The following is a 24,236-nucleotide window of genomic DNA, read 5'->3' on the forward strand; positions in this document are numbered from 1 at the left end:
GGAATAGAAGAGGTATAAGGAGTTGCCCAAAGAGGTGGGTGAACTTGGCAATAAGATTCAAAGCTGACCTTTTCAAGAGTTGCATTAATCACTGGCTAAGCTAACATCTGACTCGCAACTTCAATAGAAGACAGGCTGCTGAGTTTATAGAGAGAGTGAGGGAGAATTTTTCAGTGAATTGTGAGGAAAAAATGAAAAAGGAAATCATTGTAGGGGATAGGTGTGAATTGCAAATGTGTTTACTAAATGGGGTGAAGCAGAGGCTATTTGCTTTAATTCAGTGTCAATGTTATGAGAGGCAGATGCTTATGGATACCCTAATCCTTGGTTCCTACCACTCCCATTTCCTGAGCGCTCTCCTTTGCTTACAGTTTATTAATGGGAATCAGAGACATTAAGAATTAAACACCCAGGTGCAAACTGAATGAGCTCTGAATTTCAGTGACCTCTATTTCAGGCTTATTAGTTTGGGGAGTGTCAGTTGGTATCCAGAATTTTCCTCTCAAGGGATAGCCTGCAAAACAAGTCTATTGCACAATCATGTTCAAGGGCAGGATAGTCTGCATCATGGAGCTTGCAATGCTGTGGGGCAAATGTATCCAGCAAGGAGCAGATGTAAACTGCATGAAATTTTTATAGTGAGAGGAGTTTCTACTAACTCCTAATGACATTAAGAAAGCTGTTCTAGCATTCTTTTCTGTAGATGTGATCAGAATGGGGACATGGTACTTCAGCATTTTGGGTCATACTTGAGGCATGGGCCATATCGTGAACTTGATTATGGGCAGTGCGGACTGTGAGGCCCAAACATGTCACAGTGAAAAGCTAGGACTCTTCCTCTTTGGCAGTGTGGCAGTCCAGGCCCAGCTGGTCGTGCAAAGCATTGGCCATTCAGTGAAGCTCTTGTTTGATAGGTCTGAGTTATGCTTGGGAAGTGGTGCTCTGTACGTCAAGTGAAAGAGAGAGCTGATGGAAGTGTGCCTACGTTGTGCTCTAGAGCAGGAGGAAGAGAAGAAGCCCCCCAGATCTCTTACCTCTTCATAATGAAGGGTTTATACTGGCTGGAGATTACATTGAAAAGCACTCTGAATGCTGTCAGGTAGAAATAATTAGCTAAAATAACAGTGTATTCCCATAATGCTTTATCTTCTGCTCACCCTCCTTACTGCAGATGTAGTCTGATTTCCCAGATTTAGAAAACAAGTGCTTAAATCTGGAGTTCAGTATGGATGATCATTTTGAGAAAATGATTTAATGTAAAACCAGCACTGACTTGAAAATCGAATACACTGCCTCCAATAATGGGTAGTCCAGTCAGCATCTGGATGAGACCTTGAGCGCACCAGCACTGTGCACAACCACAAGGCAAAATCCCAACAAAACATGACTGTTGAATAAAACAGAAGATGGTCAGGACAAACAAGAATACATGAAATCCTGATAGAAAAACATCACTGCTGCTAGATAAGTACCAAGCAGGGTCCGATCCTGCTCACCCAGTGGAGCCTATTCTGAGATTGGCTATCTGACACACAGAAAGATGAGAAAGCATCATGGCCAAGCAGGTCTTTCTGCCATTCACACAACAGAAAGCTTTCCCAGGTGCGCTGGCCAATTGTGCCCAAGCCAGAACTTCTGTCTTACCTAACTTGCAGGCCTGGACCTGATCTGTAGTAAAACTCACAGAGAGATTTCACAAACTCCTCAGCTTAGATGAAGTTTAGGAATGCAGTGAGGGAACTAAGCTCTCCTTGAAGAGGAATTCCTGACTTCCAGAATAAAATGGCAGTGTTCTGAAACCTGAACTCAGCATATTTACCCTGGTGAAAACCTAGTTTTGAGCATGATCTGACAGAGCTCTGCCTGGCTGCCTTTCTGAGTGGGGTGGAAATTATATTTGTCTGCAAAATCTGGGCATCAGGAAGCGAATTGCAGAGGTGTTGTTTTCCTGAGAGAAGAAAGTCAGTTATCAATGTTTACAAATACAAATGAAACTCATGCTAAACACAGTGCAAAGAAACCTTGCTTTAAGCATTTGCAGTCAATGCAGACAAGATGTAGGTGAATTATTGTCTTCATTTTGAGAATGAAGAACTGAAACACTGGGATGTTAACTGACTTGCCATGAATCAAGAAGTCGGTTTCTGGCAGAGCCAAGAATAAGATCCAGATCCCACTAAAACAACCTAACCAGGAACATCCTTCCCACTGAACAGTTTAATTAACATAAATTAAGCAGCAAGTTGACACAACATGTTCTTAATTTTTCATGGGGTACTTCAGAGAACTCAATAATTGCATTTTGTAATCAAAAAATAAACAAACACATATGTCTGTCAGAAAAATAACAGGCATGAAGGAAAAATAGCTTGGTGCTTTATATTTGGTGTGAAGTCCTTTGTTAGGACTAAAATCGTGATGTGATGTGATGCAAAGCAAGAAGGCAAAGAACTCTCTCCTTCTGTGCAAGTTTATTGGGATTAAAAATAATCCTTCTTTTAGATCTGTACTGTTTGAATGCCAGGGCTCAGTGTGCACAGACAAGCCAAATGCTGGGAACCTTAAGCACAGATCCTGTCAAATCTGCCACATCCTCAGTCTGCTGAATGATGTTCAGTGTGCAGGAGGCAGAGCTGAGGATTTGCTAGCTCTTATTATCTGCATTTGGAAGAATCCAAAGATGGAAGGAGTCTGGATAGCACCTGAGCCCTCCCATGCACTGAAAAGGGAGATGAGAGCCTAGGAGATACAATAGCAAATCCCACTCAAGGGGAAGATGTCTTTTAAGCTCTACAAATATGTCTGCTCTTTGAAGCTGGCTACACCAGGCTTCATTCCCAGACAGCAGAGTGAACATTCCTCTCTAAAATTAAGCCCCCGGCAATTGTTCCCCCCAGGAATAGGCATGTACTGAGTGCAGGAAAGCTACACATGAGTGACAATAGGATTTAAAGAGCAAGAAAAAAGAGAGGAGCCAATTTAGACCCCATGGGAACATTCACGGAGCCTTTTCTACATGCAGAACACTTGCATTGAATTAGGCTCCATCTATATAAGCCAGCTGGAAACTGATCAATGGGGATGGCATTCACAAGGAAACACGAGATTATTCAGCTAGGCTTGCATACCAGTCAAGGGCTGTGTGGCCCTGGTCAGCCCAGATCCACGGAGAAAAGGTCAAAAGGCAACAGCTCTTGTGGTGATTGCTCTTGCATTGCATGGAGCAAGCCCAGCCACGTGTGTGCATGCTGCATGCTCCCAGCTCCCAGTAATACCACTGTCTGAGGCAGCACCACGCTGTGTCTGGAGCAACTGCCCCTGCTGAGAACGCATCAGCTGGAGCTCGGTGCTGTGCCATGCGCTCTGGGCATCTCCTGGTCAGTCTAGGTCATGTGCTGAACTGCAGACCTGCCTACTGTCTGTTGGTAGGTAGATCAGCCTGTATGGTCTTGGAGTCTCTTTCGCAGTTCTTTTCCCACCGTTCATGCAAAACTTGACAGTTTGGCAGCATCCTGGCTTTTGTCTACTGAGCTTAAAAAGCACAGTGCTCTCTTCCTGTGACACTGATGCCAGTGCTACACAAACCCAATTTTGATTTTCCTGAGTAAAATGTATGCATTTTTTTGTCTGTGAAGAAAGTCAGGAAAATGTCAGAGGTACCTGATGTACCCAGAGTTATGTCCACAAGTTTGAGGCAGAAATTTGGCTACCTGGAACCCAGTGGCTGCATCCTTTCAAGGCCTACTCCTGAGACACTACTCCTGCTCCATCCTACTTTTCTTTCAAGCTTGAAAACTGTATAAACCGAAGGCTCCATTTCATGGTCATTATGTGGATAGGCTTCTGCAGTGGTACCCTGTTTTGGCGAGCAGGTGCCAGTCAGGAGCAGTGTCATTCAGAAAGGCCATGCCTTGCACATGGCATTCCAAGATTAATCCTACTCTTGTGCCCAGGTTTATGTTGTTTGCGGATGAAAAGTTGAAAATCACGGACATCAGTGGAGCAGACTTCTGTCAGACATCTCCAATGAGATGCTTCTCATTGAGTATCAGATCTCACTTAACATCTAGATCTCAGCTACATCTGCAGCAGCCAGTCTGGACAAATTTTACAAACAGTGGAGAGAAATTGGGGTTTTCAGAGACTTATTTCATAGCATTGTTTGAACTGGAAGGGACCCTTAAAGACCATCTAGTGCAACTTGTCTGCAACGAACACAGATACCTACAGCTGGAGCAGGGTGCTCAGAGCTTGATCCAGCACAACTTTGAATGTCTCCATTGATGGGTCTTCCATCACCTTTCTGGGCAACTTGTTCCAGTGTCTCGCTATCCTTACTGTAAAAAATTTCTTCCTTATGTCCAACCTAAATCTCCCCTTCTTTAGATTGAAACCATTTTGCCTTGTCCTATCACAAGAGAACCTGATAAAAGAGTCTCTTCCCTTCCCTTCTTACAGCCCCGATTTAGATACCAAAAGGCCACTGTCAGGTCTCTCCAGAACCTTCTCTTCTCCAGGCTGAACAGTCCCAGTTCTCTCAGCCTGTCCTTGTAGGAAGGTGTTCCATCTCTTGGATGCACACCTCCTCTGGACGCACTCCAACAGGTCCGTATCTCTCGTGTATTGTGAACTCCACATCTGGATGTAGTACTCCAGGTGAGATCTCACCAGTGCAGAGTGGAGTATTGGTGTGAACTATTTGACCTCAGGCTGAGAACAGCTCAAAAACAGGAATGCTTGGTTTTGTTCCTACTGATGACAAAGACAATACTGGTGACTAGAGCGATATACATGCCCGCATAAAATACATCTATAGGACATATTTGCATTTGGTCAGGTGAATCCTATATTTTGGTGTAACTGATTGTGAGCAACACCCTGGTATCCAGAGATGAAAAAAAAAAAGAAAAAAAAAAGAAGAAAAAAATCTAATAAAATGCTCTGACTGGAAGACTGGAGGTACTGAAAGCCTCACCTTACCGGACTTGATGCTCTCTGAGAGTAAGGAAGGCAACTGGAGCAAATGTAATCTGTGCATCTGTATTCTACTGTTTTCTACTAACTGGTACCGTGGGCCAAGGAAAAGGAGGAGCTTGGTTCACTCTCAGGTGCTGAGCAGTGGTCTACAGTGATGTGCATCCACTATTTGTATGTGGCCCTCGGTGGCACTAGGAAACATTACTAAGTGACTTTTCAGTGGAATGCTTCTGTAACAGTCAGAGGCAGTTTTATTTTTGACAATACTGGTGCTGAAATCCTGGATGCTTCTAGTAGTTCTCAATTAGGCTTGACATCTGAGGCTCACCAGGACACTGTATCACAGCAGTTTGAAGAATACTGGCTTCCACATAAAAAGACAACATGTGAACTGTATGTCATTAAATAGTACAATAAGCAGGCAAAAATACAACCGGGCTTGTGGTTGTCAGGGGGTTGAAGAGCCAATCTCCTTGATTATGAGGAGCTGAGACTTTACTAAGAGAGCAAATGTGGCTGGATGTGAGACAAAGCTGTGAAAATCTTCTGGAGCAGCCAGAATTATTCTTTGGCAATGCAACTTGAATTTGCCAGCCATAGGAAATTGCCTAATTCAGACTGAAACCTACAGAAGATGGACAGAGCTATCATGCTGCAGAGGATGTAGGCTTTTACCAGAAAAGAAACTGGAAGCAGAATGGTACACTGGGCACGGAGCTGCTGTCCTCATAAAGCAGCACAGATCTACAACAACACAAGGACAATGGCTGGTATTTGGAAAACCCTTTGAGAACCACAGTAATTCCTATCACTTTCCAAGAGTTTCCCCAGCATGGACAAAGAGGACAATAGCACCACGTCCTCAGATGACTCTTCGTGAGACCGGTGAGCAGTGCTGCAGACGATTAAAGCACTACCATCTCAAAATCAAAGTGAGTATCTGTGCCTTGGAAGTGGACTTTGGCACAAGCTGGTATGTTGCCAGGAGGAGGGATATTAGCATGGAAAGCAAAGCCACGGACAATTGACCATAAATAGATGAAGCTCAGGACTCAGTGTGGTGAGCTAATTCCTATTAGAGCTGTGACTGAATTCATGGGCAATTAGCAAATTGGAAGAAGCACAATTTATAATCACACCAAGGGGAAAAAATTATCCGTGAATAAAAACATGCCACTCCCTTCATCTCATAATAAAGAGGTAACTCACCAAAGAAGCAGAAGATCAAAACAATTGAAAAAGAGTTTGAGGATATCTTCCAAGGGAAAAGGAACCTGTTAAGGCTTGTCACATACACTGAAAGCACAAGCCAGTCAAGTAAAAACTCCCATGGAATGGGAACAGTTGGTTGACTGATGAAGTCTGGCATAAATTACATTATGTTGGAGAACTAAGTATTTATTTCAGAGATAGCCTTAGTAAAAAGCCCTGAAGGGGACCACATCCATTTTGTCTCGATCTAGTCACCTGGAACAGTTAATGGCTAAAAATGCCCTACAGTTTAGTGGATATGAATTTAGGCAGTCAGTGGCGAAGCACAGTATGAGACATTTTACTGCTGGTCCAAATTTACACTTAGTACAACAGGTTGGTAGAAACAATATCTAAATAAGTAACCACCCACTGGAAAAGAGTAAGGAGGTTAACTGTGACCTGCATTTAGCACTCTTAAATTACAGGACTGCACAGAAGATGAGTGGTTTGACAGCTATTAAGATTTCCTTCAGCAAAAATCTGAAGAAGTGAGAATGCCTGGAGTGTTAGAAATTGATGACACCAAAGCCTGGCACATCTACAGAGAAGCAGATGAGGTAAAATAAACCTTTAAGAACTAAGGTCCAAGGTCATGGAAGCCTCTACTCCTACATGGAAGCCAAGAAGATGATCTATGCAAAAAAAAAAAAGAACAGTTGCAAGTAGGAGTGAGATCTGAAGTGGCAGACTTGAATTCATGAGGATACCATTACAAGACATTACAAACACTGGATCTCTAAAAACATTAAGTGGCTTTTCTGCTTTTCAGAAGGGACAGAGAGATGAAGAACACAAAGTCAGTTATTTTGTTCAGGAGGGTCTCAAGCAGAGGATGACTGAAGCTAGGTGAGGCACCTGCAGCCTAGATTATAGCACAAGAAACTTAGAGGTGCTCATCAGTAATTGCAGGTGGTTTTGTGCTGATGAAGGGTTAGGACAGGTCCATACAACTCCACAGGGTACCTCAGAAACCGACTGAGTGTTAGCTATTGTGCTGCTTACATGTGTCTGGCTTTCTATACTAGATTGATGTTTGTGAAGATGCATATGGAAAACTGAACTTTTTCCATATCCAACAAGAAGATTTCTGAAATTAAGGGGCAGCCTGGATGCCTTGAGCACAGGCTGATGTTATACATTAACGGTTAGGAGAAGGTCACACCTCAGTGCAGAGAACCTCTTTCACAGTAACTTTTGAACTCCAGGCAGAGGTCATTCAGAAATACTGTTCACTGTCAGTTAGTGAGAAAGTACTGCATCAGCTGGCATTCAGGATAAGCCTCTCTTAAAGTCAAAATAATTTTGGAATTTCTCAGAAACTGATTGTGCTTTCATCACAACACTGATTTACCAAAGGATCACATATCAGTCTGGTCTAACCTGGGAAAAACAAACCAGAAAGTACTTGAAATGCAAGGTTTCTGCATTTCACAATGGCTTAACTTTTTTTTGTGAAAAATGTCATCAAGAAAGCATTTTCAAGTGGAAATGTCAAATGAAAGCAGGAGCATTCTGAATAGCAAAAGAACATTTTATTTTCCTTAAATGCAGATTTCTTTTCCAGTGAAAATGTATGAAAGTATTCTATTGACATTTCTTTTTATGCAAAGCAATACTATTGGGGTATCTCAAATCATGCAAAACTTTGAATTTTGTAATGATCTACTTGCTATCTTCTGCTGGGATTGCAATCTCTCATGTTGTTGCAACACCATCAATTCAACTGCAAGGATTTTTCTGAGGAAAGCGTCTACGACTGTTCCAGGAACCTCAATACAGCCAGTAAAAAGCACTAACAATTATAAAGTTAATTAGGCTTCAGAGGTACTTACATATGTAACTCCTCTTTCTGTGATATAAGCCTTAACACCTTTTTGAGACAGAGAGGCAAAGCATTGCAATTGTACTGAAAACAGTGCAAACATTCTTTATTTTATAAAGGACGGGTTCTAATTAGACAGGTTCTAATTTCAAAACACCTTCCTCCCCAACCCTTATAAACCTCAAAACAGCAAAATATGAAGAAAAACAAAGGAAAAAGGATCTCCTTAAAATAAAACATACAAATTAAATTTCCTCCTTGGCTCCCCATAGGGTTCTCCCATCCCATCAAGGGAATGGTGACATCAGTTCAAGGTGTCATCCCCTCTCTGAGTCATTCAGCTGCACAGAGAAGGATGGGAAAGGGAAAGCATTTAGAATGGGTCTCCATGGACTTAGCCTAGTGAATTCCTCCCCAGCACACAATCTCTGGAAGAAGCAGAGGAACCCCTCGAGCAGGAAGTGATTCAGAGACATAGGATGGCCTATTTGTGGTGACTCACATCACATCAATAGCAGAATTGTCCAGAGGCCTATAGAATGTCAGGACTCTTTTTTTTTTTGTCATTGTGCAACCACAAGTATCAAGTAACATGTGTTTCCTATCACTCAGCCCAGCTTTACACTAAGCTAACACATATTAGTTTGTCTAAATTGTATGTATGAAAACAGAGCTTGCATAAACGTTAAGTGTTTAATGTTCATGCACATTATTATTATCATCATATTCTGTTGTTGTTATTTTAGATCACAAGTGTTTCTGTTGGGGATTGCATGGATGTACTGACAGTCTGTTCTTTGTTTCCAGCTGACTGCACAACATAAATATATATGCTTTGAATAGTACATATGCTTGACAACATATTCTGTGTGCAACTTTCATGCAGATTTGCCATCAGGTCTCTGTGACCCATCGTGCTGGCCTGTAGCATGGCAGCATCGTCAGAGGAATGTCAATATCTAAAGGGGAGCTACAGGAAAGAAGGGGACAGACTCTTCATGTTGTCTGTCTGCTGTGATAGAAAAACGGGATATGATTTCAAGCTTAGAGAGGGTAGATTTAGGTTGGATATAAGGAAAAAGTCTTATGCAGTGAGAGTGCTGGGGTACTGGAACAGGTTGCCTAGCGAGTGATGTGGCGGCTGCCCCATCCCTGAAGACTTTCAGAGCAAGGCTGGATCAGGCCCTGGGCAACCTGGTCTTTGCAGGGGAGTTGGACTGGCCTTCAGAGGTCCCTTCTAACTAAGGATTCTATGATTCTAAACTTGGGCTGCCTATACCGACTTACAATAGGATTTCTTGACAAATTTGAATTCTGGTGAATATTGGGGTGCACTGAGGTGAAATATTTCACCCCAAGAACCTCTCTTAAGATGCAGAGCACTTCAGGCACACCAGAAGGCTACATGCACTTACATGTATATACTTGCACACACAAGCAAAAGTGGAACTGTTTTTTCCATAGTAAAAAATGCTTGTGGCTGCTTCTTTGGGAAATTGGCAACATTAGCTGTGAAGAAAAAAAGGCAGTGAAATGTAACTGCCATTGGACTTCTTTATCCTTAAAGAAGATTTTGGCAAAACCTAGTCAAGTTCCAATATTCTGGAACTTGCAGTTTGCCTCTGCTAAGTACAGTTTTGCCAAAAATCTATTCCAAAGCCATGAAAGCACCTATGTGCACTCAGTTGGATGCTGAAGTGCAGATGCTCACCAAGATTTTTCCCTACAATTTCAAGTTGTAGGTACCATATGTACTGAACTGAAAAAAAGGGAATCTGTGAGCAATGAAACGTGAACAAACACAGGAGAAGAAATGACTGTGTGTGAACTGATAGGCAGCAATTACTCCTGTATAGTCTTACTCTGGGGGGTAATTCTGAGTATGGTAGATCTTAACTCAGGCAGATACCTATTTATGATTATGAAAAGCTGACAAGACGTGATATTACTTGGTGGCATTTTTGCATGCTTATCCCTTCCACTGTGTGCTCCACCCTACCTACTCTGGGCCAGAGTCAGGGCTAAGGCACTGCATGTGAAACCTGTGGTTCAAATGCATAAACAAACAAGAACCAGATCTGGACAGGGACAGAGATAAATGAAAGCTGGGTGATAACAGTGGGACTGAAGGCCTGATGTGGGAGAGATAAACTAGTCTTTTGGAAGCAACAAGGAAAAACCTCAGATTTTCCCAAATGAATTTGTGAGGGCTTTTCCAAGAAGGTGACACAGCCAATAACCCAGCTGAATGGTCTCTAGACCAATGCAAATAGCATGGGAAATAAACAGAAAAAACAGAAATCTATGACCTAACTGCTATCACTTAATGTGGTGGAATACTACAGATTGAAGACTACAAGCTTTTCAGAAGGACAGACAAGGCAAGAATTGTCCTCTATGTTAGGAAGTGCATAGATTGCAAAGAGCTGCCTCTAAAAACCAACCATGACTGGGACAAGAGCTTGTGGGTTAAAATTAGGGACTGAACCAATAAATGACATCTGGTAGTTGGGGTCTGCTACAGTCACCTGACTGGGGGGAGCTGCTGATGAGGCTTTCTCTGATCTGCTACAGGCCATGTCAAATCACAGTATTTGACATGATCCCACACCACATCTTATCTCTGTATTGGAGAAAATCAGATCGAAGGCAGAATATTTGCAAGAAAAGGAGGCAGTATGGGCAACCAGACAGGGATGAACTCACCAGACAGACTCTGGTGGTAAATATGACAACTGCGTAGGCAAGATATTTATGACAAGGAAGGAAAACCAAGGGGCATATATTAAAGCCAACTGTGTAAGGAGAATGGGACATGGCTAAGGAGCCAGGGAAGAACAGATCCAGAAGGAAAATACAAGTGAACTGGATGGAATAGAAGAGGAAATTCTGTCTCCACTGTGGCCTTTTCCCTTCAGAAAAAATTTCTCTCCTAATATTTGCAAGGCAGTCTGTATGACCGCAGGTAATGAATATAAACATATGCCTTCTCTTCATGCACTGCATGTCAAAGTGCCAGTCTTGGTAAGTCATGCAAGTGCCAATTTATGCCTGCCAGAGAGAATATGGTTTTTTTTTTTAAAATTCAGTTTACTTTGTGGTAAACTCAAGAATTGTCATGCCCGTATGTCATGTGAAAAGAACCTTACTAAGGTCAAAAAGTTAAGCACCCAAAAGTTAGGAAATGCAGCCTTAATTTTCTTTACTTGTACATAAACATTATGAATCAGTCTTTAATTATATGACCGTGGGTTATTTTTTCCACAGATCCCCTACAGAAGGGTCCATCAGGTGAACCTGTTCTGAGGCTAAATCCGGACTTAAGGAGGAGGTTGTTTGCAGGACCCCTGCTTCATTTCTTCCAAAAGTCAGAAAATGCATAAATTATGAGTCAGGGAGTAGCAGGAAAAGAAAGGGCACTTTGAGGATTAAGGCACATGAAAAGCATCTTAGTGAATCAGATTCTGTCCCTAACTGTGTCTAAAGATCCATATGAAATACTGAGAAAATCATTGAAATCACACTTCTCCATAGGCAGTAATTTTTTGCCCCTCAATTCTCGGCATTCTCAGTTTGAAACACTGGAAACTGATTTGCAATTTTTATATCCTGCTACAGTTAAACCCTGAAAATGACATTTTGGTGTGTTGTATATATATACAAAAATATATATATATGTAAAAGAAAAGAAATGCTTAAAAATTGGAGATGGAGTGGAAACTATTGAAGAGCTGAAGAATATGTCTGTCAAAGAAATGCCCACAGAACTTTTGGCAAGTGACTTGGATACAGGTTACAAATACCTTCTTGAGGAGTAAATACCAGGCGTATAAAGAATCTTTAATGCAGTGGAAAAAGTAAAACAAGAATCTGTGTCTGTGAGTTTAAACCAGGCAGATTCAGATGAGGAATTCCACATTAAGCTTTAACAGTGAAGGGAATTAATTGCCCCAGAAAAATCAGCCCAAGCACACCATCAGCTCTTTATCTCATGAGGCCTTTAAACTGATACTAGCTGCTTCCCTGGACTACTTGCCTTCCACTTTGGTTGATCCTGAATTATTGGACTAATTACAGGGCTAAATGAAATGTATATAAAGGTCTATAAAATCCAGACTGCGACCTAACAGCCCTTATCTTTACTAACTCAAGTGCCAGGCAGCGATGGTTGCAGCTGAAGTCAGTGGAAAACTTCTGTATGATTATATAAAACATCAAATACTGCTACACAGACAAAACAAAATAGGCTCTAAGGTATCTCATGTAAGACACTCAAATGCAGTACATACTTTTGAACTTAATCTCTCACAAGCTCAATTTTCTGTCTAGAAAATGAGTCTGAAATTCTCCCCTTATCTGGAAAAGATGTTTTGAGTGGGCATTGATTATCGTTTGTGAAACTTCAGTGATGCAAACTACTGAAATGCTCAAGGGTAAAAGAGTAATTCTCCCCTACAGGATAGCACTTGAGTAGCGTGAGAATAGTGGACAAAATATTTGAGGAGATAACAACTAATTTAGTAAGGACTAAATATTAAATAAGGCAGAAATCTTGTGGGGAAAAGTATAAAACAAAACTAAATGAAACGACAACAACAACAAACACAACAATACAAACCACGGCATGTGATCCAATAATCAAGGACTGACAAGTAGATACATAAAGTTGTACAATCAACCCTGATTATGGAATTTCTAAAGCAACCTTGAGTTCTCTGTCTTATGTTCCTCAGTTTATTAGCTGATATGTCCTCCATAGGACACAGAAAAGAAAATGCAGTAAAGTATGTAATTGTAGCTTGACATTAATTCACGTATATCACTTTTGAGACTACAATAGGAAAAACCAATAATTTATTCCTGATCATTGGCAAATCTAATCTGAGTGACAAAGGAAGACAGAAAAATGGTGGAAGGAAAAGCCAATGTGATTTCCACATCTGGATTTTGAGAGGAAAAAATGTCCCAGTGCAGGTAGGGCAGAAGGCACAATAAGAAGAATGGCTCGAGCTGAAGGAGAGATGTTAGTTACCATGTGGGTAATGAGTTAATGACTGAGAGGCAGTATGTAAATATAAAACAATCCCAGACTTCATGGAGCCTCTAAATTTGTCAGGGCCCTGACAAATACGATGCACTAATGACCCTGATGAGCCTCTCCCAGTGCCCACACCCATGGGGCCCAGGAGTTCTATTTAAGCTCAGTCGTGGGCCTTCTCTCCTTACATATGCTATAGTGACAGAGTGATGATCTCCAGTATAAGCACAGCCATTCTCTCTGCCTGGCAATGGAGCTGCTTGATCTGGACCTCAACATATACACTGGCTTATTTTTGTCCCTGCTTTATCACTGTGGACCTGCCTGGTGATCACTGGACCTGATCCTACCCCTGACCTACAGGTTGACTTCCTGGCTTGACCTCTGATTTGCCTCATCACTATGATACTGTCTTTTGATCTGAACTCTTGGTTGGACCTGACCAGCATCTCAGAGTCTGTCCTGCTTTCCTTTCTCTGGCACTCTAGCTGGCAAGGCTCAATCATGGCTCCTGCCTCACCTCCCTTTAAGGAGCAGCCCAGCTTTTAGTGCTCCCTGATAGATTTCTCTTGGAGTTTGGACGTCAGGTACTCCAGAGGGGGGGGGGGGGGGAGGGCTGCCTTGCCAGCAGGAGACAGAAAGCAGCTGTAATAAGGGTGAGAGGGAGAACTCTCCAGACAACAATAACTAATTTAATTTTTTCAGCCATAACAAAAGTTTGGTGATTGGTAGCTGTGTGTATGCATGACTGTGTGTGCACCCAGCACCAGTTGGGCTGCAAGATGACATCAACTCAAAGAGCATGCCAGCAGGCTCTTAGTAATCTCTTTCCTCTTTCTTGCCAAGAGCTGTTGATGCTTCCCAAAAAGTAGTAAAAAAAGCCTCGTGCATGTTTACATCTGAGGCAAGATGAGTGTCTACTACTACCAGACTGCCACAGTGTCTGCCTCAAGGTCCAAGTCAAAACAGTGTTGCTTTGACAGTCTCATTTCAAACTGTTAATCACTAGCTGGCAGAGGTTGATCCCCATCTTGGTCCTCTGCTGTCCCTGGTTATCTTCTGATAATGTTCTGATACCTGAGGAATCAGATTAAAAATCAGCTGGGGTGCAGAAATGGTCAGCCTAGAAAGGGAGGGAGGAAGGTCTTATGTTTGAAGCCAGCCTTGATAAGTGGTCTCCAAAAGCTGGTGCAAGCACAGAAATGTGTAAGTGCAGTGAGCACTTAGCTTGTTTTCCAACAAGCGAGTGTTGTGTAGCATAACTACTGTCTTTATTTTCTGTTGTGGAAACAAAATAAGAATAGAGGCTGTAAGTTATACTGACAATTGCCAACCTTTAACTGTTGAAGCAGGATTTCACCTGTGAGCTGAAGTTTGAAGGGGATAGCTATCTCCAAAGGAGACAGACCTGGCAGGGGCAGTATCCCCTGCAACCATCTTGGGAAAGGACTAGAAAGGAGTAGTTAGTAGGCTTCACTCTGTTCAGCTGGTACTAGGTTTTATCACAAGAATAAGTAAGGCTAAAAATGCTTTAAAATGAATTATATATATGCCTGTAAGACGTCTACGTTGTTGAAGCATAGGTGTTACTGAGGAGTAGAAATAGCCTTCTGGATTTACCATAAACTGGATTTACCATATGCTGGAGGGGAGGCTGAGCTCTCAGACTAGCCCATCTTTAGCCTATTTGTAATTCTTCCCCGTTCCTAGGTGGGAGATTCAGATGGTGTTTGTTACAGCCTTAGAAAGTGAGCTGTACCATTTTGCTGCCAGCCCGAAGTCTTGCAGGATGATTATGCAACCATAACTTCTCTTCAGATGTTTTTTGCAAGGAGAATCTGCTTCATTTCCAAATAGAATTAAACCATGACAAGGGGGAGATGGGTACTTTTAAGCTGTATTTACCATGCCACTGACTTCGGGGAAAAAAGTCCTCATCAACTCCTAGAATGTTGAACATCCAGCTGAGAGGACCTCACAGATTCTGGTAAAATGGTCAAGGCTTATCTCTAGTTTTCATCAGAGTTTAGAGTGCCCATCAAGTTTAACTCATTGAGTCCATCACCTCCCACCACTACGTTTGAAAAATCCTGTGAGGGCTTGATCCTTTGTCTCTCAGGATTTGTTTTTGTAACTAGACACAGAACTACATGAAAAGCACATCCTTGAACTTGGTAGTAATAGTGCATTCAAAGTTGAATATAATGAAGAGCCACAATTTGCTGTGCACAGTGACCAGTATTATGACAAGTGCACGCCATAGCACTGTTTTCAGCGTTGCAGGCAGAGCTAATGCATATGCAGCTGTTTTCCATTTGGTCATTATTCTCTTTTCTAGAGGGCAAAGCTCCATTGTGTTCTTTGGTTGTCCTTTTGTATAGTTCAAGACCTTTCTAGCTCTTTCTGTTTTCCAGAATGAGCACACTCTCCTATGAACTCCAACCCACAATTTCACCCACTTTTCCCAATGAGGGGAAAAAGCTTGTTCAGTTCTTAGCATGTTTGTAAGGATATGAAACTCTGCTGGTAGAAGATTTTTTTGTAGTTTTAATATTCTGGGATCCATGTGTTTCGAGTCAAGGGTCAAAAGAATCAAGTGACTAAAATGTAACTTGGTTATACTTGATTTTATTTCTTTCAATCTGAACCTATTGGTGCCAAGGCGGTTCTTCTGAAATTAAGCAGCAAGATAGAGATAACTGTGTTCACTTTTGTATCTTGACATTTTAATCAGCCTCTGAAAATTGCAGGCTAGAAAGTGACCTAATCAGTAGTAAGCTCAATTTTAAAACTATTTTGTGTTGAAAGTTGGAGATATCGGTCCTGGGAGACATTACTGATAGGCTTTTGAATGTTGCAATTTGAAAAAAATATTTTAATACGTCAGACGTAAAATTCCTGTCTCACATTTTGTGGTCTGAAAAAGTTGTATTCTTTTTTCCCCTGCTGTTGTTGCAAGATGCTATAAATATCAGTGAAAACCTGTGCCATCCCTTTGCCATGCCATGGGTTGGCATGAAATGGTAGCAGAGATGGCTATGCTGGTATTGGATTGAATGGTAGGAGCAGCAGCAGGCATTTAACAAAATTCATTATAAACCATTACCTCTGAATGTAGCCTGTTTGCTAACCATTCACTTGTCCAGGCTAGTTCCTTCAAATATATTTGCTAGGTAGCTGCAGTGAATACATTTAGCCCATGGGCTGTTTTGAGCTATTTGCAGCTCATAACACAATTTGTATTATATTGTCTACATTCCTGGATGTCAGAAACTACAGAGATACTTCAGAACTAAAAGAGATCATAGTCAAAAACTCAAAGAAAGGAAAAAAAATTATAGGCAAGGAACTGAAGATGGCAGTTCAAGCAGCCTGCCAATGCTTACAAAGGAAAATCTGTGCTAGACTAGGAACTGGACCCAGACATCCTGCGTGTCAGCCCAGCCTTAACCACAAGAACTGTCCCTCTTCTGTTTCACAAATATTATTACAAATTATCTGCCTGTTCACTGAATCCTTATGACTCATTAGTCATGAGCAGTGGAGTAAAACCATTGCATTCTTTGTGAAGATGTAACACTTCGGGTTTGGGTTTTTCTTTGGTACCACTCCGCTAAGGCGTCATTGACTGAAATGTGGGCTGTGATTTGGCTCTTTCCAGATTTAGAGATAGTTGGCAGTCATTGTTCTGTGTACATAGCTGGGATTCTCACAGGATATTCTATGATAAATAGACTGGGAAAAAGACAACATCATAACTTCAGCATTTTAGATGCCAGAGTGAACACCTGAATAAGTGAACTTTGTCTTACAGATACGGAATGTAGGCAAAGGTCTCTGGAGACATTTTAGGTGGTAAAATATTTGAAGTCAACTGGCGTTTGGGATCTTTGGGAGCAGCACCTCTTCATTCTGCCTGTTTGGATACCTCTGGAAATGCCTTTATGATTTCTCAGAACCAAGGATAAAATCCAAAAGATATCTCTGTTCATAAGGAACACAGCTTGCCCACAAGACTTGACTTGTTAAGTGTAAGCTGTTAAAATCATGCCTTACTGCCCAGTGAGGCTACCTTTAACCGAGAACAGTTAGAGAAATGTTGATTGTGTGGCTTATGCCAGTATTATTTCCAAGAAGCCCACATTTCAACCTCACGTTTTATCTAAGCATGATCAATGGACAACCTATAGCCTGAAAAAAGAGGTGGGAATCACAGTGGTGAGCGTGAGGAAACATTACTCTAATTCTACTCATCATATTTTAGAGGAAAAATGTCTGTGAGGCATGCAAGGATAATAGCCTTTGCTAGGACATGCCTCTTAACTGGGAAGTGTATTTTGATAAATCCTTGAAAAATCTACTAGCTGTAAAAAGTTTCAGAGCAATGAACATCTTGGTTGAAGCAGCTGTAGAAGTCATCTAGTCCAGACACCTGTTCACTGAAGTTCTATTACCATAGGATATGTCAGCCAAAACTGGTGAATAGTTGTCTCGAATGCCTCCTAAATGGAATATTCCATTCCATGACCAGTGGTTTCAGTGCTGCACTGACCTTAAGGAAAATCTTTTTCTTAATGTCTCAGGTAGCAATTTGTGGCTGTTATTCTGTGTTATCATTTGATGCTACTGAGAAGAATATGGATCTGTTTGTGATTACCCTTAAGGTAGCTATTAGTTATTAGCCTTCCTTTTACTCGCCTAAACAAGTCAAGATCTCTCTACATATCCTTGCTGATGATGTGCTCCAGGCCTCTGACCATTGTATTTAGAGGTAGTCTTCAGCTGGCCATTCTTCAGCTTCTTTACATCCCTCAGCAATGGAGGAGCTTCAGGCTGGACAGCCAAATGCAGTCTCCCCAGTGTCAGGCAGCAGGAAAAATTATTTTCCGAAATCTACCAGCCATGCTCCTCCTACTATGGCATATTTACCTTGCAATGCTATGTTAGCTCACTCAGGCTGGCATCCACTGTAATTCCTCATCCTTTTAAGAGATATAAGCCAGTTGGCTCCCAGCTTGCAGGGACGTAGTGTGTTATTCTACCTCATGTGCAGAACTTCGGTCTCCATGAAATGGAGAACTTAGTTGCATAAATCCCTTCTCAACTGAATTTGATATGTATGTATCAGTCAGCTGTTGTAAGACTGAACCTTCTAGAGATATGCTGAGGATGCATTTTTGTGTTATCTAAGTTAGTTATGAAGATTGAACTGTATGGGCCACAGAATCAATCTCTGGAGTACGCCATCTGTTTTTGACTGTGAGCAGGTGCTGAGGTGTTGCTTGTTGTTACCCTTTCAGCTTGGTGGTCTAGCTTATTTTCTACTCATCTAGAAATTCTTTGTTCTAGCCTTGGCAGTGAAGAGTCCTGAAGGTAGTAGATCTTTACCACTACTAAAGTAGCCTGGAGGAATTTTCCTGAATGCATTCATACTGATTCATCAGAAAAAGAACACTATGTGAAAGTATGGGCTTGATAAAGGAAAGACAATATTCAAACTAAAATTATGCGCTGTTGGAGGACAAGGTGGCTGTCTTGTAATGGAACCTCCACAGCTTCTGTTTTTCCCATCTTATTCTGCCTTTATTCCTTTCCTTACCAATAGAAACTGAAATTTAGCTTAATTATGGTTACTTAAGGAGAGGGGATGAATCTCGGTGTGGAAAAATGGAGAAGCTGTTATTGATAACTAGTATCCCAATCAAACTGCAGCAGGGAAAAGTCACTTTCACCTTGTGTTGTCCAAACCTGTCAACTCAAAAGATACTCGATTAGGAGAAAAATATTTGATATTCCTTCAAAACATTTAATTACAACAGCCTTTCCCCACCATCCCAGATAGACTGGAAGAATGTCAAAGGGTGAACAAATTAAATCAGTGTCTTTATTTTTGCATCGGCTTCAAATGTTCCATGGGTGGAAAAGATGAGGCCAAATGAAATATGTTTTCTGTCTAAATGTGCATGGCTCTGGACTCAGAGTTTTCATATTCAAACTCTATGTCTGTAGTCCATACCTCTCAGCAGGAGGTCAGAAATGAAAACCACCCCATAGGTCCAGATCAGAGCTTTTAAGAAGAATTCTTCTATTCATTCACGTCTTTGCACCCTTCCTCATTAGGGTCCAATTTCTTTTTGCTTCCTGTTAGCTTAAGGGGAATTACACATCCATATGGTAAAAAGAGAATGGATGCCTTCTCCCTCTATAGTCAGTAAGGAAAACCAGAGGAAGCATCAATTTGTAATACAAGATTGCCAAGGAAATCCTTAGCAATTATTACATCACAGTTGTGTAAATATAAGTATACAATTTCCCCTCTACACCTGAGAAACTGCAGAGTTGAGCTGCATCCCATCTTTGTGCTGTACTGACTGAATGGTGCCAGACGTAAGTTCTAAGGGAGAAGTTTCTCTGGTTGCTAAGCTGGCCAGGTGACCTACCTGTACAGTCGCTGGACACTGAGTATCCTTGTTTGAGCACAAAGTTGCTATTATTGCTGAGGTACTGCTTTATTACTTATTTCTCTCTGCCGCCGGTGATGGGATTTAATCTCGAGTAATCTGAGGTGGAAATGAAACACAATGCAAAGCAACCCAAAGGGCTTTCTGCTTCAGACAGGCTTATTTAGTTTCCCATGTATGACACAGCTTACTGAATACCAAATCAGAAATGTGCTGGTAAAGTTACGACTCTTTTCAGAGATGGAAGAGAAATCTCACTCGCTACATACCAGCGCTGTGATGTGTTCATACTGCAGGTGTTGCTGATCACATGAAAGTGTTTCCCAGCACCAGGTGTAGGCGATGACAGTAGTGCAAGTTTGTCTTTTGGACAGGCAATACTTTTTATACAGACATTGTACTTTCAGTGCCTTCCATTAATTAATTAATTCCTCTGTTTGTTTTTAAATTATTATATCAAAACCCTGATCTGAGAAGAAAAAAAAAAAAACACCAAAAAAAACGCAACCAAATATCTGGTATTCTGGTCCTAAATCCAGTCCTGCTTTTCCTGTGGATTTCATTTTTAATCTTTAGTGCTTGATTGCACAGACCCCTGTGGAACTGCTTGGGCGGTGTTGCCCTGTTGGAGGCCATCTTGTGTGGCCTACGCAGGTCGTCACAGGAGATTAGCATGCAGCTCACAGTGCCCATGCCCGCTGGTCTCTCCTGATGAAATTCCGGAGCATTAACCCGCTGTGGTACATACATCCAGCTGCTCTCTGAGAGGATTATCCTGAGTCTGAGTGACCTGGGCCCTTCTTTTTTCCTCCTCTTCACAGTTTTCCTTTTCTGCAAAGAGTATGGGGATGTCATTCCTTGGTGCGTTAGGAAGCATCGCAACTATCAGGCTGCAGATACCCAAGGCTGATTCCTCAGCCCCCATCTGTTTATCCAGCTGCTCTGTTCTGGATACGTACCTCCACAGACCTTTATAATGATTTGCTGTCAGAAAGGAAACTGCCCTGCCCTTGCTTTCCTCAGACCTTGGATTTGTTCCTCTCTGATGGCCAATTCAAAGGCACCAGACAACAGAGAGGTGAAGGAGCTGAGCTCCCAAGGCATCTTGCTGTGCAGTCCCAGAATGTTGCAGACCATCCCTCCACTCCATTCTGAGTATCTCGAAGGATGTGGGTGAACATGGTTTTCTCATCGGCTTGCCACCACCCAGCTTTTGTGTTAGGGACTTCCTCTGGCCACACGGGTACGGGGAGGGAGATTTCCCTTCAGCTCAATAAGCTACTGCAATGAAGTGACTACAAGTCCTTCATCTTTGGTTACTTATTCTCTTGGCACTTTAGTGAGAGCCAAAGAATCTGTTTTCCATTTGCTGTACTTTTGCTGGAGACTGTAATTGCTCTTTGAACCTGTGGGAGCAGGAAACCCATTAAAGGCCCAAGAGGACAGGGATTCAGTGCCAACCAACATTCCTCATCTCCTTTCATCCTGCAAAAGGAGAGTGCTTCTGGTTTCTCCAGAAGGGATATTACTCCATTTTCTTCAAATTTAAGGCTGATTTCAAGAGTAATCCTACCACTCACCTTATAGCAATCATTATTCCCGCTATTATCATTATTGTCTTTATAGTTATTACTATCACACTGAAATGTTTATGGAGAGGTCATTAGAGGAAAGGTACATATCAAGCTTGCCTTTCAGTATCTTTTAGACTGTCAAGTCAGATACGATAGGAAAATCCAGGTGAGGTGGAGGGCAGGTGACATCAAACCTGCAAGCAGCACAGCAATCTTGGTCAAGGCTTTTAAGGAAATGAGAATGAGAAGGGTGCATATTGTATGGGAAGTAAGAGGTAGTTGTTTCAGGTAGAAAAAGTATGAACAATCTCCTGTGTGTGATACATTTTTGCTGTTGTGGCAGCCACCCAGCAGGAATTTGTCTGAGGCAGAGGACTATCAGCTGTGCCCGCCTACAAATGCAGTTGGTAGTCTACAGGACGGGGCATGGCTCAGAACAGGTAGGATTGGTTTGCTGTTGTGGATATGCACAATTTCTGCTAATGGTAAATAATCTTCCAGAATGTAGGCTGCTGTCACTTTGCTTCAATACAGTGTGCTTCTCAATTATTTTCTTTTGTGTGAGAGCCTTCGTGTAGCCAGTTGGCCACAGAGTCTGCCCCATGGATTCTGGAGTTGTAGATGGCAATCAGCACAGGACAAAGAAAACTAAGCCAGAGAGGGAGTATGTAAGAAACAAAGGTAATACTAAAGAACAAAGGTCTAGTACTAGGAATAGGAAGATACAGATTTTCTAAGCATAAAAACTAAGGTAAGAAAGCTTGGGTCTGATGCACTGAAAGAAAGGAAGCCAGAAAACAGGATTTTAAGGATGACCCAGACGCAATATGAGCCTGTTATGTTAGTGTACTTTACAATAGCTAGTCTTTCTGTGCCAGGCATTGGCCCCTATGCTGCTTCAGTCATGAAAAGCTGCACTAAAAGTGACACAATGAACTGGTGATGAACTACTTCAGTGCATGTAAGCAAAATGAATCCTCTAGCACTGCTGTCCCATCCTCTGCTAAAATGGTCTCCGTGAGGAAATGGGAGGAACAAAGATATCCCAGCATATCATAGATATCATACAGCTGTCAGAATGGCCTTCGGGGTTCTCTAAACTATGCCTGGGACTGAACCCTGATGAAGGGAGCTAAACAGTCCTGTATAGGGGTCAGTAATGGCATCTGCCATGTTACCTCAGAGATATTAATAACTAAAGAAAAACTGTTTCCTCCGTTATATATTTCTGCTTACAAGAGAAAAGGAATTTGCTAGGCAGCATTATGGAGCAAATCCCATCACACATGCTATGAGAGAGTCACCGATTCCTGTGTTTGCAATGGTCCTATTTACAGAGTTGAACTTCAGAGCAGACACCTCACGCCCAATACAAAATATCATTTTGCATGGAGAAGGATTTTGTTCAACTCTGCAGTTAACAACAACGACCAGCTTCTGAGAGCGGCAAGCCCTGGCTGGGAATTGTTCCAAATTCTTTTATCTCCAAATAATCTAGTATAAAGAGCAAGGAAAAAGCATTTGTTCTGATCCTTGGCATTGCCCAGATAGTTATCTGCTCTCTTACTTATTCTTTGTGTACTCTAACTTTCTTTGAATAAGGACATATTTCACACACAAAAAGCTTGCATGAAAACTATGGATTCAAGTGCTCAAAAAAGTTAGGAAATCCGGGACTAAAGTTACCCAGGCAACGTCTGTGCAGATGGGTTATGATGCAGACTTCATTTCAAAGTCCACAGACTGTAGTTTCCTCCAGGCACTCCTTGGCTCCACAGGCAGGAGGGAACTGCTCAAGGGTTGTGAAAGCATAGAAACAGTTTTCTGCATTAGCCCTTGCCTCAAGTGTTGTGGAAAGTAGGTGGGCACTGAGTGAGGTAGGGGACTGCAGGAAGAACTAGAGTCACCATGGGACTCGTGCCATGGGCTGCTGCCCTGCAGAGCTGGCATCCTGGCACAGCCGTGCAGCTCCGGTGTGACCTGGGGCAGGTTGTCCTGTGCCAGAATTCCTGCGGTTGATTGTGACATGGCTGCCTTGTGTTTTTTTTGATACCTCAACGAGTGGTTTGAAACAGTTTTCTGAGGCCCAGAAGTGTTATTTTTAATAAGAATTGCTTTTCTGATCCTGTCTGCAGACCAGGCCTGCAAAGAGCTGAGTGCAGGACAGGGGTGCAAGCCGCTGTAGCTGGTGTTGTAACTGGTGTTTGTTGTAGCTGGTGTTGCAGCTGGAACCTCTGGATTGTTGAACCACAGCCAGCTTGAAAAGGGACTGAGCCTTCACAACTGCATCTTGGTTTTGTGCTTTGCATACAAAGTGCAGCAGCATGCTAGACACAGTGAAAGCACAAGTCCTTGTTTTATAAGGTATTCAAAGTCTTTTGACTCTACAGTTTTCAGTAGGCAACCTCTCATGTACAAGATCCATAATAGTTACTGCAGTGCTGTGATGTTCCTGAAGCAGCTACATATGATATCTTGCTGAAAGCCTTGAACTCAAGAGGGCTTTCAGTCATTCTGCTCTCAGAGCACAGTTTAAATCCTGTGTGCTAGAGATGATCTGTGTCTATCCACTAAGCAGAAGGATAAAGCAAAGTATGAAACACTAATCTGTTAACTGCAGAAACGAGGCAGGAATCCTGTGAAAGAAATTATCTACATTGCAGGGCTCGAACAAGGGAAATTAAAACTTCAGTGGCAGAGAAAGGGCACTTCCTGTAGCCCTTCCTGGCTTTGGACACATGGTTGTATTTTAGCACACTGTTGTGCTCAAACTATACATTCACAGTCATCTTTTGTAGCTTTCCAACCTAAAATACATTAGACATCTACAGATATCATTTTATTGTTCTAACTAGGAGTAGTTTGGCCTTGAACTCAATTAAACCAGACCAAACCTTGTGTACAGATATCTTGTTTTGGAATAAGTTACTTATTTGACTTGGCTGCCTTTGGTTTGTTTGTGCAGGCCTGAATGATGAAATACGAGAATCTCAGACATCTCTCCATCTCTCCTCAACTTAATATTGTGCAGACCCTTCTGGATGGGCTTGCAGCATGTCCCTGGGAGACAGCAGGTATGTGTAGGATCTGGAGTGTGTTCGAGATGGTGG

The 24,236-nt window shown here is 42.0% G+C and overlaps 1 protein-coding gene and 1 long non-coding RNA gene across 2 annotated transcripts in view; one reads left to right on the forward strand and one right to left on the reverse strand.

Moving 5' to 3' along the window:
* SYN3 (synapsin III) overlaps positions 1 to 24,236 on the reverse strand; it is a 199,626-nt gene that overhangs the window by 49,319 nt on the left and 126,071 nt on the right. The gene's annotated exons all lie outside the window — the stretch shown is intronic.
* The window catches only part of LOC128073825 (uncharacterized), a 54,116-nt gene that overhangs the window by 10,038 nt on the left and 19,842 nt on the right, over positions 1 to 24,236 (forward strand). Inside the window, exon 2 of the long non-coding RNA XR_008202899.1 lies at positions 24,092 to 24,200. This is a non-coding gene — a long non-coding RNA (uncharacterized LOC128073825). The remainder of the gene's footprint in view (positions 1 to 24,091; positions 24,201 to 24,236) is intronic.

Source organism: Tympanuchus pallidicinctus, unplaced genomic scaffold (genome assembly GCF_026119805.1).
Source record: "Tympanuchus pallidicinctus isolate F22 unplaced genomic scaffold, pur_lepc_1.0 scaffold8, whole genome shotgun sequence".
Lineage (NCBI taxonomy): Eukaryota > Metazoa > Chordata > Aves > Galliformes > Phasianidae > Tympanuchus > Tympanuchus pallidicinctus.